General features: G+C 44.2%; 1 long non-coding RNA gene across 1 annotated transcript; it reads right to left on the bottom strand.

Annotated features, from left to right (window-relative positions):
- Positions 1–5,527: 5,527 nt before the first annotated feature.
- LOC140217199 (uncharacterized) lies at positions 5,528–10,214 on the bottom strand. Its single transcript, XR_011893729.1, has 4 exons — positions 10,113–10,214; positions 7,704–7,846; positions 6,666–6,734; positions 5,528–5,609 (listed from the first exon to the last, which is right to left on the bottom strand). It is a non-coding gene; the product is annotated as an uncharacterized lncRNA (long non-coding RNA).
- Positions 10,215–13,549: the final 3,335 nt, after the last annotated feature.

The raw sequence follows: 13,549 nt of genomic DNA, 5'->3' as shown, positions 1-13,549 counted from the left end.
GAGCGACAGACACAATAAAAAGAAATTAGAAATGACTGGTGTGTTCATTGGTGTGTTCATATAGGAGGTTGTGGCCAATTACTGCACCAGGGTGGCCAATCCTGCTCTGGTGAGGGAGTGCGTTACCGGTTCTGGTCACCGGGATCAGGCCACACTCCAGGCCTGTTTACGCAATTTTATCAACACGCGGATTTTTTTTTTTTTTTTTTATCCGGTGGAAAATTGCGCGGCACCGGGATTCGAACCACTTGACTATTGCCAATGACTATTGCTTATTTGATGGTGAAAAAAGCTGAGGCAACAGATGACATCACATACACTGTCAAACCAAACAGTATTCAAAAACTGCAAATGTTGCAGGTCCAAGTAGTTAATTGTGCTATTGCAGAAAAACTTTGAGCGCTTTCTTGAAATGCTTCCTTGTGTGCGTTTAGTGGTGGGCGGTGAAAGGCAAATTAGCAGTCTTTCAAATGTTTGAAATCACTGAAATGCGATTTGTTTTGTTTTCTTTTGTTTGCATTAAAGTTAACGGTGTTCTTGAACAAGTTATTGCCTGTCCAAACTACTACACACATTGCACGAGGTCCTTGAAGTTACTGTGTCGGGGCCTCGAAAGTCCTTGAAAACCATTGAATTTTTGTCTTCAATATTGCTACGAACCCAGTAGAACAACTGTCATGGAGTAAAAACCTTGGCTGAACAGGGGCTTATACGCAGAGCACAGGAAGATTAGAAATGCAGTAGTAGGCATGGAGGGCCCTGAAAAAAATGTGCCACATCTGCTCGTCTGCGTTATGTTTCTGCACCGACTGTCGCATTTTTAATAGAAGTGAGCTTTCTGTTCTACTCCAATAAACGCAACATTACGAACTCCAGTGTGGGGCAGTCCTTCAGCCAGTGCAGAACTGTTTCTGTACATCCGAGTCACCTCTGTCATTTTTCCAGCATTGTAGTAGAAGATTTGTTAAACTGCTTTAGCAGAATATGAGCAGTATACTCTTAAATTAGCTGTTTATTTGTATGCACAAGTTCAGGTCCTCAGTTTGGTTGCATCACAAATTGCCATACCTCAATAGATACAAGAAACAATTTTATTACAGTTTAATAAAATCCAAACAGTAATAATCACAACAATATAATGACATACATTTTTTTGGTACGTATACAGCCCATGCCTTGGCAGTGTATAAATTCAACTATACACTGCAAGTACTGTGTCCTGACCACTATTATTCACATGTGTAAAACCATCACAGCAATTCAACAAATATCACAGTAATTAGTGACATACACTTTGTAACTACATGAGCATAATGTATACAAATGGTCCCTGTGTACCTACACATGACTAGTGCCACCCGAGTACTATTACTCACAGGTGTAAAACCAACAAAGCAGTTCTTTAAAAAATATCACAGCGCTTAGTGACGTACATGCTGTAACTCCCTTGTAGAAACTTAATACAAACACGCGAGGACACAGAAAGCTAGCAGTGGGCATACATGGGAATACCACCGCCTCAATACTAATTCACAAGTGTAAAACCAACCAAGCAGTTCTTTAAAGAATATCACAATGCTTAGTGACATACATTTTCTAATTAGCTTATATAAGCTTTATACAAACATGAGAACATACACAAAGCTAGCGGTGCACCCGCATACAAGTGCGGCCATCTGAACACGATTATTTGCAAGTGTAAGCTCAACAGAACAGTTCGTTATAGTGACGCACATTTTGTAACTGCCTTATACAAGCTTAGTGCAAGCACAAGAATGCAGAAAAATATAATTAAATACTTGCTCTATGCATACACAAACAGATCAACACAAATGGTAAACACCGCTTTGAAGACAAATGTGACTGTGGCAAAGCGCAGTGCTGTGCCGGTTGAAATTGCCACCCACAAAAGTATTGAGCAATGCTTAAACCACAGGCAATAAAGTGCTGAAAGACTGCGTCTCTAACGTAACTATTTTAATTCAAATTTCTTGAATATAGGGCTCGCTTGCAGATAAGGCATCTGATCCAACTGACCTGATTTTACACCTGCAACATGCATACAATGCACTCAGATATAACTGGTAATATTAATTATAAAAGGCATTTAAAAACTTGATAGTATGATGAAGATGCATGACTAGAAAAGTTCTGTCCCCCTCGTACTTGTTAAAAAGGTGTAAGTACGACACATGTTCTTTTTTTCCTCAATTTTTGCAATAATGGACAGCCGGGAACCTCGAACCAACACAAAAAAAAAAGATACTGCTATGTTAATAGTGTTATGAATAATTTTTTGTGAAAGCTTTTTTACAGACAAGTTGCAGTCTCGTTTCTGGAGGTTGAGCTGTATCTTGCAAAATAACTTGAAAAGTGGTCACATGGGAGCATGACACTATATCATAATGTTAGTTTCAGTTGACTCTCTTGCCCTACAAGTCGCTGCTCACTGTGGCCAGTGATGCAACAGCAGTGTCTGTGTGATTTTCATCACACTTCTATCCTATGCCATTCTTACCAGAGTTGGCGGCAGATAGATACCCAAATTTCGATAGTGTTGCTTTCTCAGGTGGTTGCTTTTGATTTGCTCAATATCAGTTGGCACTTCAGCTGCATCAAACTTCTTTTTTACCTCTTCAACAACAACATCAACAACAATCTTATGACACCTGTGTTGTCCTTCTAGTTGCCTACAAAGACCAGTCAATCTAGCAACAACACTGACAGTCTCTACTATCTTGTAATGGGGGAGAGGTGTGTCCCACCATGTGTTCCACATTGTTGTCACTATGTGGGCTGGCTGGGGAGGCAACAACTGTAATATGTTTGCATTTGCATATATTAAAGTGATGCTTGTACTGTGTTATAACACCTAACTTAGTCTTGCACTTGCTGCACAATAACACTGGCTTACAGTCGTGGTGAAAAGCTTTTGTATGTTGAGCAAATGAGTTGTATCCACTACAAAAAAAGTCAGTGATAGCACACATGTTGCTCTACCAGGCCTGGTGTGGTTCCTTCTGACACTGCTGCTGATGCTGACGCGCTGCTGCTTGCCTCGTACACTGTTGCAGCTGCAGTAGACATGGCAGTCTCTGTATCTATTGCTGCCGTGTCATCTGTCATGGTAACTTCCAAGTGGTATCGGGCTCACTTCTGCAACAGAGATGTTGTTTGCCCCTTGAGGGCTCTCATGATCAGGGCCAATAATTTCGTAGGCATTGTCTCCTGCATCGAAGAACCAATAAGAACAGCATGAATTAATAAACATAGCTCTAAAAAGTACGGACATCAAGACATAACCACAAGCTTTGCACATAAGTGACCGGGCTTAATGAATAATACTTGCAGGAGGAGTTACACAATTGTTTGTGTATATTACAGTAAAGCCTCATCAGAAGATATTCAAGAGGCACGGGAAACATGTCTCTCGAAACCAAAAATTTTGAGACACTGAGGAGCCAGACTAGATCACTTCATTATGCATCATCACTAAAGTATGTTTTGATATATCTGAAGGAATAAATGCTCAGGGTGGCTTAAAGGGCCCCTAAACCACTTCTCGACATTTTTTGAACATTTCAAGTAAACCCGCGTATCGAAATCAGAATGCCGTCACAATCGACGAAGCCAAATGCCAGAGTGCGTAGCACTGCCGGAGCACCACAATGACCCCGTGCGCCTCTCTGGACCTATCCTGCACCCCCCAGTTTGCCCTGACGTCACCGGCTGTCTCTGATGATGTCACCAGTTTCCGGTGCTGTCGATTGGTCGAACGAAAGTGTACGACTGCCGGCAAGGCCTGCAAGCAAATACACACACTCCTTCTTCCTCGTCGCGTTGCGCGCGATGCCATTGTGGGCAGCCAATGGGGGCAAAGAACAGAAACGTCAACAGAAGGGTTTCCCTATGAGGCTCTTCAACAGGAGTCACCATACAGTTCCGTTGTATTAGCGCCACCCCTCGCAGGACGACAGGCCAGCGCGGCAGCAACAGAGCTCGTTGGTGTTGGCCTGTCCCGTAACATTTGGAGGTGTACTAGGCAAGGAAAAGACGATACTGTCCATATGGCGTGTACCAGATGAAAGAGTAAAATGAGTGGGGACTACTTTTCGATAATCAAACACACGTAGCTCCACTATTACTGCACCGTTTCGAAAAATTCTCGTGGCTACCTGTTCATTGCCTTATTGTGTAGAACTGCAACACCGCAACTAAATTTCAACCTCGGTGGTTTAGGGGCCCTTTAAAGAAGACATTCACAGCTTTTTAGTGACTGTAGATTGTGTTAGCTTCCTTCCCAACTTCTGGAATTTAAACACTTCACTTTGTAAGCCTTGTTGCTCGCAGTACCTTTGAGGTGCTCTTAGACGCTCGTCAGCTTCAACTGCCGACACTTTCTGCCCTGCACTGTCCTCGTTGTCCTCCTTTTCTGGTTCATGCTAAAAGAGACATGCGCGATTGACTTGTGTAAGGATTGTGTGATCTTTACGCCCTTCGGAGCACACAAGGTGCACAAAGTGAATGTGTCTGGGTTGTGTCCCTTCGAAGTAGTGAATACTTAAAAAGTCATCCTTAGTAACAAAGGTGTCTCTTGTATACAGTATTGTTAATGTGGCAAACATCGGAAAACCAACCAAACCATTTTCAGATGTCTCTTACAACCAAGTGCATCTTGTAATGAGATTTTACTGTACTGAATATTTTTCAACTATGGATCATCTGCATGTACATATAGTCACAAAGACATGTTGTGTGGAATGGCGAATCGGGAAACAGTTCGTACTCTTACTTTTTGTCCCTAACATAAGCAGCTGATAACAATATGATAAAAAAGCAGGCAATGAGGCTAGAATGGAACATAATCCTTCAGCTCTAAACAGTTTTTTGGGCCCCCATCATTCCCTCATATGACATAAGGAAACAACTTGATTGCAGTAATGGCTGCATGTGATCTGAGTTGATTGAAACAAACTATACGTAAGGTTGTCCTGTATGTAATTTTATCAGAGTGCTTTTTAGATGTCCTGCTGGTGATCCTGGCTGCGCGATGCTTCTCATGCTTTTTGGCACGATTCCTTTTTTTCCACTCCACTTTTTTTTCAGATTTTCTCCCCTTTCCCTTCCCCCTTGTGTAAAATAGCACACGAAGTATCAAATCTGTTGAACTAACGTGTGTATCAAACCTGTTAACATGTGTGCTTCTCTGTGGTCTGTGTTGTATTTTTGTGCTGCACAATTCAATTCAAGATGAAAGATGGAACGTCCCTGCCTTTAGTTTAATTGTGTGTGTGTGTGTGTATATGTATCTCTCATGTTTTGAAATATATGTACATTCAGGAGTGCCTGCATGCCCTTCTCTCCTGCTCCAGTGACGAAAAGGAGAGCCCGTTTATGTACCATAGTAGAAAATTCAAAGGTTATCGCTGTGCCCATTACATCCCTTATCATATGGATCTGTCACAATACAGAGTAGCAGTGGTCCATAATACTAGCCCATCCCAACATAATTATAGATTAACACATACCGACATGCTGCGAATCAGCTGTTGCAAAGCCGCTGGTGAAGGCAATTTCCGCAGCACTGCAGTGGTACAGCCGAGTTCCACCTGTATAGTGACAAATCCATATGCGTGTTAGCAACTCAGTAGTTGCTGATAGTTTCATAAGCTTTACACTACACAATAAAGTAATCTAGACAACTTTGTTGGAACAAATGCACATAATTAGGACACCACTTAAACACTAACACGATTAATTGCCCCCAATCTCTCACTCACTAAGGGATAATACTACTGAAACATCGGTGGAGAGCTCAGATTAACACAGCCCATAAAGGACAAGCGTTCTTTGAGGAAAACAGCTATAACAGCGGTTAGTTTTCTTTATCATTTTATGTGGTAGCTTTGATTTAAATGTCATGCAGTACTATAAAATACGAAGTGCCGCATTTCTAGCAGCAGAAGGCGTCGTCAGGCTCATGGTACAACAGATTTTTGCACTGTTTGTCAGTGAGCCGACACATACAAAGAAAACCGAATTCACACATACATATACAGTGTCAAGTGCACTTCTCCTTCTGAAAACGCAGCCACCAGTTCCAATGTTGCTAAAAGGAAAGGTTATATAAAGTGCCAGACTGCATGGAACTGCCACTTATGACTGTAAATGTATGGTCTGCTGATTGCAGAGGTAGTCACATGCTGTTTCTAGTCTCTTTTAGAAGCATTACTAAAGAATAAATTAAGATCTATTCATAAGTCACGAATTTCATGCATCCACAGTTTGGCTAAATAACCTGTGAGAAAAAGACATGTTTACCTGGAATAGCAACCTTTTTTCCTGCTGCAAAACTTTCCTTCGAATTAATGAAATAACTTTACAGCGTCATAATGCGTTTCTCGCAACTACTTGCCGGCAGTGGCGAGTTAGTGTTTATATCCGACTCATTGGGTGACAATACTGCCAAACACAAATGCTTCACGAACACGAGAACACGTCCCTCGCAGAGAATAGCAACCATTTATGCCTCTGTGAGACATGATCGCACCTTTGTGGTCAAAATGTACATTAGAACGACATCACCATCTCATTAAAAAAAAAAAGCCTCCGTACAAGGCAGCCGCCAACTGCATAATGTGAAATTGCAACTGATGTCCACTTACTGGTGGCCTGTGTTTGAGTCACTTTTGGCAGTTGATTGGGTGCTGAGAAATGCACGTCCTGGGTTGTCCCTGCAAAACATACAGGGTTATGTCAAATGTTGAAAATATATATATGCAGGCATTTCATCAGTCGCAAAACAAACGAGTAAACTAATAAACAACTGTAATGTAAACAGAGTACACATCATAAGATAGGCTGTCAACTGTTAATGCATTACGCAAAAAACCTAATGCATAGGAAAGACTATATGTATACACACGAAGCTGACACACAATTTAATTCGCTCTAGGTTTTTCCGTGCAGTATATTCAAATTATTATGTCTCGTGGTTAGAGCAAAATTAGTGTAAATTACGAACTAAATTATCTACCCTGGAAACTTTTCTTCAATATGCACCTTTGCGCGCTTCGAACGAGTAGCGTTGTAAAATTTACGTACATGGCATTTAACACAGTTACTGAACACGGATTTCCTTTGCCCTGTGTCGTGTACAGTGAGTTACATATATCTGCCCCCCCCCCCCCCTTTTTTTGTACTAGCTATACTGCGTGCCACTGCACCTATACGCACGTCAATAAACCTCACGACACAGAAATAAAAAAAAGCGCCAATCACCCATGCCTGCATGTTGTAGTGGGCCTAACCTAACCAAGCATGGGCTGTTGCTTTTTATAGTAAACACAGGCACCGTGCTCATTGCAAGTATGTATCATGTCGCTAAGCAAATATGCAATTTCATTGTACTACTATTTTTTTATCACATGGATATATCTGTTGAGAGGCAAGACAAAAAGCAGTCACTTCTCAGAACTAATCAGCTTTCTTAAAACACATTTTTAACTTTTCAATGACACTTGCTGCTATGTGTTTGTCTCCAGAGAGCATACTTGATTTGACTTTCCAATCAGAGACATTACATAAATATACCATGTTAAGATGACTGCCTGGAGCACGTGAGAATTTTCATCTTCGTGTAACATACTGTATCTTGATTTTGTTGACATTTGGTCAAATGGTACATCCATATACCCACATACTAGTTTTCTTGTCCAAATAACATGCCAATGTATTTTGATTTTTTGGCATTGGCTCCTCTGCACTACGTGAAGTCGCGCTGCACTGGCTCTTTCACATCCTCGTGTCCTTGCAGCTGCCTTCTTGCGTTATATAAAGCGGGTGCCTGAAAAATATCGTCTGCAAAAGTCAACACAAGGGCATGGTGCAAAAAAACATCAAGACAGTCAAGGCCATGGCAATAAAAAAGTCTTAGCTCTTAGTCTTCCTACTGAAATGCATGCAAAACATCCAAATGACTGCAACAGTCAACTGCTAAACTAACTTCAATTTTTAGATTTAAGCAAAAAAACAAATAAACCACAGTTCATCCTTGTTTTTCATGAATGTTAGAATACTCCTGCTAATGAATAGAATATTGGTCATTTTCAGACGTCATAGGTCTGTCATGAGCCTGGTGTATCGCAAACACCACTTGTGACACATCCTAAGCACGTGCCCAGTGTGCCCCCCCCCCCGCACCATCCCTGGTTGTGCCACTGCTGAAGCCATAATTTGAGGATTATAGCTGCAAACATGATGCTCAGTAGGGATGAAAATATTGTCCTTCAGCTCAATGGATATATGGATGTGCCTATAAAAAAGGGCAACAAGGCTTGTTATGGCAAGCTTACCCACATTTCAATACTAACAAGTTCACTGCGGCCTGCATCTAAGCTTACTAAAAGGCATGAACTTATTTTCATGCATGAGGTGCGCAGTGGAGTTCATTTTTGACAGACCCGACTACTGCTGCAGTTTGAAATCTAGCATTTTAGATTCTTGTAGGCATGTAAAAGTTGCAGTTAAACCGCAGTTATTAGTTTATTACACCAACCTATTGTTCTGTGTACGACAGACTGGTAACACGGAATTAAAGCAACATTTTATTTTGATATTTTATTTCTCTACTAAAAATATTCAAGCGATAAACACATCTTGATCTGCCATGCTATAGCAAAATGCACACATTACGCTTGTAACCCCCAGAGGAAGGCTGATTTAGCTGTTCATATGACATAACTCTGACACGCCAACTCATATTAGCAAATGCACAGGCATGTCCAAAACAATAAGCGTATGCAAAGCGCCCCTGCAATTGTAATTCCACACAGCAGCCGTTATATCCGATGCAGATGCGTAACTAGCTGCTGGACAATTCACCGAGTTCGTAGACATAAGCATCCTTTCAGTTTCGCACCGTGCACGAAAACCGCAACAGGAGACAAAACCAGACCTATAATCACACCATTTCAACATGAGCAAAAACAGTTCAGTCTTAGGGATAAACACTGTGAGAGCGATTTAGTGCGCGACGGCGACGAGCGACGGCTTCGAGCGACAAAACGGGCCGTCGCTTGAACAGATGACTCGGTTCTGGAAATCTAGAAATCGTCGCTCGTCGCCCAGAAGTGCTATGAGCGACTAGCCGATAGCGCGAAGCCGCAACTGGATGCACATACATCGCTCAAATACTACCGATTGTCGCGCGGAACGAGCAAATGATTCAATTTTTATACGTGCAAGGATAAGAACGTACTGCAAGACCTCCGGAAATATTTTATGCTACTTTTTATAGTAAAATACATCAACGCAAATTATTAAAGCACGCGTCACGCGTGACTGCAGCCCTCATGCCGGCAACACCGGGGAGGCGTCGCTCAAAATCGTCGCTCGCACGGAGTACGACTTGTAGGCGACGAGCGAACGCGACAGCCATCTCCGTCGCGTCGCTTGTAGCTGCCGCGCGCAAGATCGCTTATATGGGGTTTATACTTTTTTCAGCATAAAACATGGATTCCTCATGCGTTTTCAGTAAGTTCAAGATAACGCGCCCAACTGACCTCTTGCAGCATGCAGCTGAATGCCTGCGGCAAAGTTTCTAACTAGCACTGGCGCTGCACGTAACTTCAGTGGTCGCAGATTCCCCCTGCGCGAGACACCGTCAAGCGCGCGGTTTATTTATAAAAAAAAAGCATGCTGCCAGCAAAATGACGCCTTCTGTTATGTGATTGCTTAGTTCAACAGCGTTCCGTACACAGTAGACTGCCAAACTGAATAAATTCAAACACACAAAACGCACGCTAATCACGCTCCGCATAGGCTCGGAATCACGGGCTGGTGAACTAACCATTTTAAGCGTCCTCTCGCCTGGCGTCTTATTGAACATACCATAGTTCTGGCAGCGTTTGCGATTTTTAAAGCTCTTACAGACAACGGCAAAGTGATAAAATCACATGCAGTTATCGCGACGACTGGCTTTTTCGATTGACATCGAGAGACAGCGCGTACGCCTAGTCCTTTGTCAATCGCGTCGACTAAGCGCAGCGACGACTTCCTGGCGATAGCATGACATATACGGAGAATGTGCACCTAAGTTAGAATTCACTTACCGTGGAGGATTTGTTGTTATATCCAAGGCATGACGAACGACTGTCGTGTTTTCGTGGCGACGCGAGATGGCCGACACACGATCTCCCTCGGCTGGCCTTTGCTCGCTGAACGGATCAGCTTTCTCCGGTGCTGTGTTGTTCCGCGATCTTGAGCGCGCGCGCGCGCGGTGGAGCCACTCCGAGTGAAAAAGTAGAGCACTCGCTACACGTTCCTTTGAACTGCGGCGGCCTGTTCTCTTAGAAGCAAAACGATGTGTTCTTTGCTCAGCGTGCATGAATGATACATTGCCATGTTCGGGGCCAGCCACCTACAGTTGAAGCAGAAGATTACGCTACGTTTTGTTTTCTATTGCCGCAAGAGTCTCTCTTTTCTATTGTCGCAAGAGTCTTTTCACTCCCTCTCTCTGAAGGGGAGAGTGAAAAGCACATTTCACTCTCTCCTTGGTGACAGAGTGAACAATGCATTTCACTCTCCTCGACATTTTGCGAGAGTAAAACGACGCTTTGAAGAGTGAACCGGCAGCTTCACTCCTGCGATACCCTTCCTAGTTTTTAGAGTGTAGCTCACATTTTCTCCACCCTTCGTCGATGGTGTCGGTGAGGTGAATGACGGAAGAATCATCCATGTTGCGCATGAGCTTGTTGGTAAGGCCATCGGGACCGGGGGCACCGCGTAATCACTCAAGAATGCGCTCAGCCACACCGTCAGCGCCCGTACCGAGTTTCGACGCGGTAACGAGAACCAAAAAGCAACAAGTCGATGAAAGGCTGCTCGACGAAATTTTTCAGCCATCGAAGAGTCCGTCGTCTTAGTGAAGAAGAAGGACAGAACTCTGCGCTTCCTCGTCGATTAACGCCGCTTGTACAAAATGGCAAAGGACAGATATTGTATTTACTTCATAATAAGACGAGATTTCTTTCATTGTTTTCGTTGCTTGAACTCGACATTAGACCACATTTTATTGGAATAAACGCAAAATTTACGAGTTTACCACACGCATTCTAAATTCCGCGCCTTTGAGCGTTATGCTGCGAACCAAACCTTTACATCTCGCTTCAATTCACGGACAAATCCACCGACTTGAAAACTTCTTTTTTTTTTATTGGAATCGGCGCCATTTCAGCTGGACTTTGAGAAAGGAGGTTAAAGAAAAACTGGTGGAGTGGAGGGAGCGCCCGTCGAGTGATGCCGCAATGTCGCCATTTTTCGGGGGGCAAAAGCACGCCAGTGGCCGCAGCTTATGTGTATCGGATCGTTGTATCTTGCTGTGCGCGGAGCTATGCGGATCCTAAAATGTGCTAATGCGCTAGGGTGCTTTTAGGAAAGTTAACGTACAAGCAGTTGACACGTTAGCTTATCCTTCTCATTTAAATAAGGTTGCAGATTAGCCCCGCTTGCTCTAAAGGAAAATTTTATATTTAAGTCTGAAAGAAAAGGGCTGCCACCAAAGTTCCGAGACCCTCTATTCAATGAGGATTCTAAAGCACCGGCGACACCTGATGATATTGAATACTGACGCGTGTACTTGTTTGTCTTTTCCGGGTGACCGCTTTTTGCTGTTTAACAAATGTTATCGCTCAGCACGGGACGCGCCTACACGTATCGGAAGTTTCTCGAATGTTATCCATGGTTCTTTTACCTGTCTGGTTGTCACTGAACTTTGTTAAAGCGGTCTGCTCCAGAAGAGTCATAGAAGACGCTGAAGAGGGATAAGAAGAGGAGGAAGGCGAAGATACTAGGGCGGAGGAGATTAAAATGGGGGACGATACCCGTCTCCTTACATATGTGTCTAAGTGAATCACTTTAGGAACACTACATTGTGGGCGTACATGTGGGCAACATTCTTCATTGACCCAAAATCGCGACCCGGCATATCCTTGAGCCGCTACCAAGTGCAAGGTAAGCCAGCGAAAGACCTTGCCCGGGATGTCGTAACGGCTAACCTCGTCGAAGTGGTGCTGGAACAAGCGTCTATGAGTTGCGATGAACTTCTGCAGACGGGATCCTTTAAAGTGAACCTGCAGCTGCAGGAACTTGTAGACTTGGTCCTGGAGCCTTCGACCCGACGCACCATTAAGCAGGAAACATTGGCAGAGGTTGTATCAGTCGAGGTGGCCAGCGACCAAATGCTCTTTATTGCTGAACGTACAGTGCTTTTATAGCCGCAAGGGGTGTGGCAACCAAGGCGCATATCTAATCTAGGCGAGCACGATGAATCGCCGCACCAGGCATGGCACGTGCGTCATTCCCGATACATCTTCCCTCCTGTGGAGAATAGATGCCAAGTACTTGGTTGAAATTGCGGTCGTACAGCAGGCGCTGCGGTGGTCTCCTATCTCTGGTAGATCGGCGCAATGTAAGAGCCTGCGGAGTCGTTGAGCTCACAGTCGGTCCAGTCGTAGTCACGGGCGGCGGCGCCTGCGGAATGTTCTCGGAGCTCACAGGCGAGTCTCCAGTTGCAGCAGGTGCCGTGGGTTGCAGTGCTTCACACGCTCGTTCGCTCTCCGGCTCGTCACATTCGAGGGCTTCTTGCTGGAACAGCTCACCAGTTGGAAGGAGATGCTGTCGGTTGCGACGTAGCACTTTGTTGTCCTCGGTAACTACTCGATAAGACCTCGGTGCAACTTCTTCGGTAACTTGAGCTCGGCGATTCCATGTCTTTTCCTGTACTCTCACGACATCGCCGGTATTGAGAGGTGGTAACGTTCTCCCCCGAGTGTCTGCCTGGGCTCGCTTGAATACTGGTATGCTTGGCTGCTGCCTGAAGTCTGGGAGTAGAGTGCGAAGCCTCCTGCCCTGCAAGAGTTCACCAGGAGAGCGGCCACTTTCGAGCGGAGTGGATCTGTAGTTGAGCAACCCGAGCCAGAAGTCTTGTTTTGTTTCTTCCGTTTTCTTTAGGATTCTTTTCACAATCTGAACCCTCTTCTCAGCGAGTCCACTCGATCGCGGGAACTCGGGGCTTGACGTGACGTGGCTGAAGTCGTACCTGGATGCAAAGAGAGCAAATTCATAAGACGAAAACTGCGGCCAATTGTCCGTGTGGACTTCCATTCGAATGCCGTATCTTGAAAAGATGGCTCTCAACTTCTCGATTACGGCACTGGATGTTGTACGAGTCAGCTTCTCCACTTCCGGGAAGTTCGAATGGGCATCAAAAACCGACAGGTACGAGCTGCCTCCGTACTGAAAAATGTCAATGCCCACGCGGTACCATGCATGGGCCGGTGTAGGTCTGATCATAAAAGGCTCACTTTGCTGTTTGTACGTATATTTGCGGCAAACTGCACAACTCTGCAACAGGTTTTTGATATCAGAGTTCAGCCGGCCAGAACACTAGGCCCCTGGCTCTTGCTTTGCACTTGTTCAAGCCCATGTGTCCCTCATGAATACGTTCGAGAACTTCCATTCGCATTGACTTCGGGACTACAACTTTGCT

The sequence above is a fragment of the Dermacentor andersoni genome, chromosome 4 (genome assembly GCF_023375885.2).
Source record: "Dermacentor andersoni chromosome 4, qqDerAnde1_hic_scaffold, whole genome shotgun sequence".
Taxonomy (NCBI): domain Eukaryota; kingdom Metazoa; phylum Arthropoda; class Arachnida; order Ixodida; family Ixodidae; genus Dermacentor; species Dermacentor andersoni.
The sequence above is the reverse complement of the archived record's forward strand: the minus strand, read 5'-3'. Positions and strand labels throughout refer to the sequence as shown.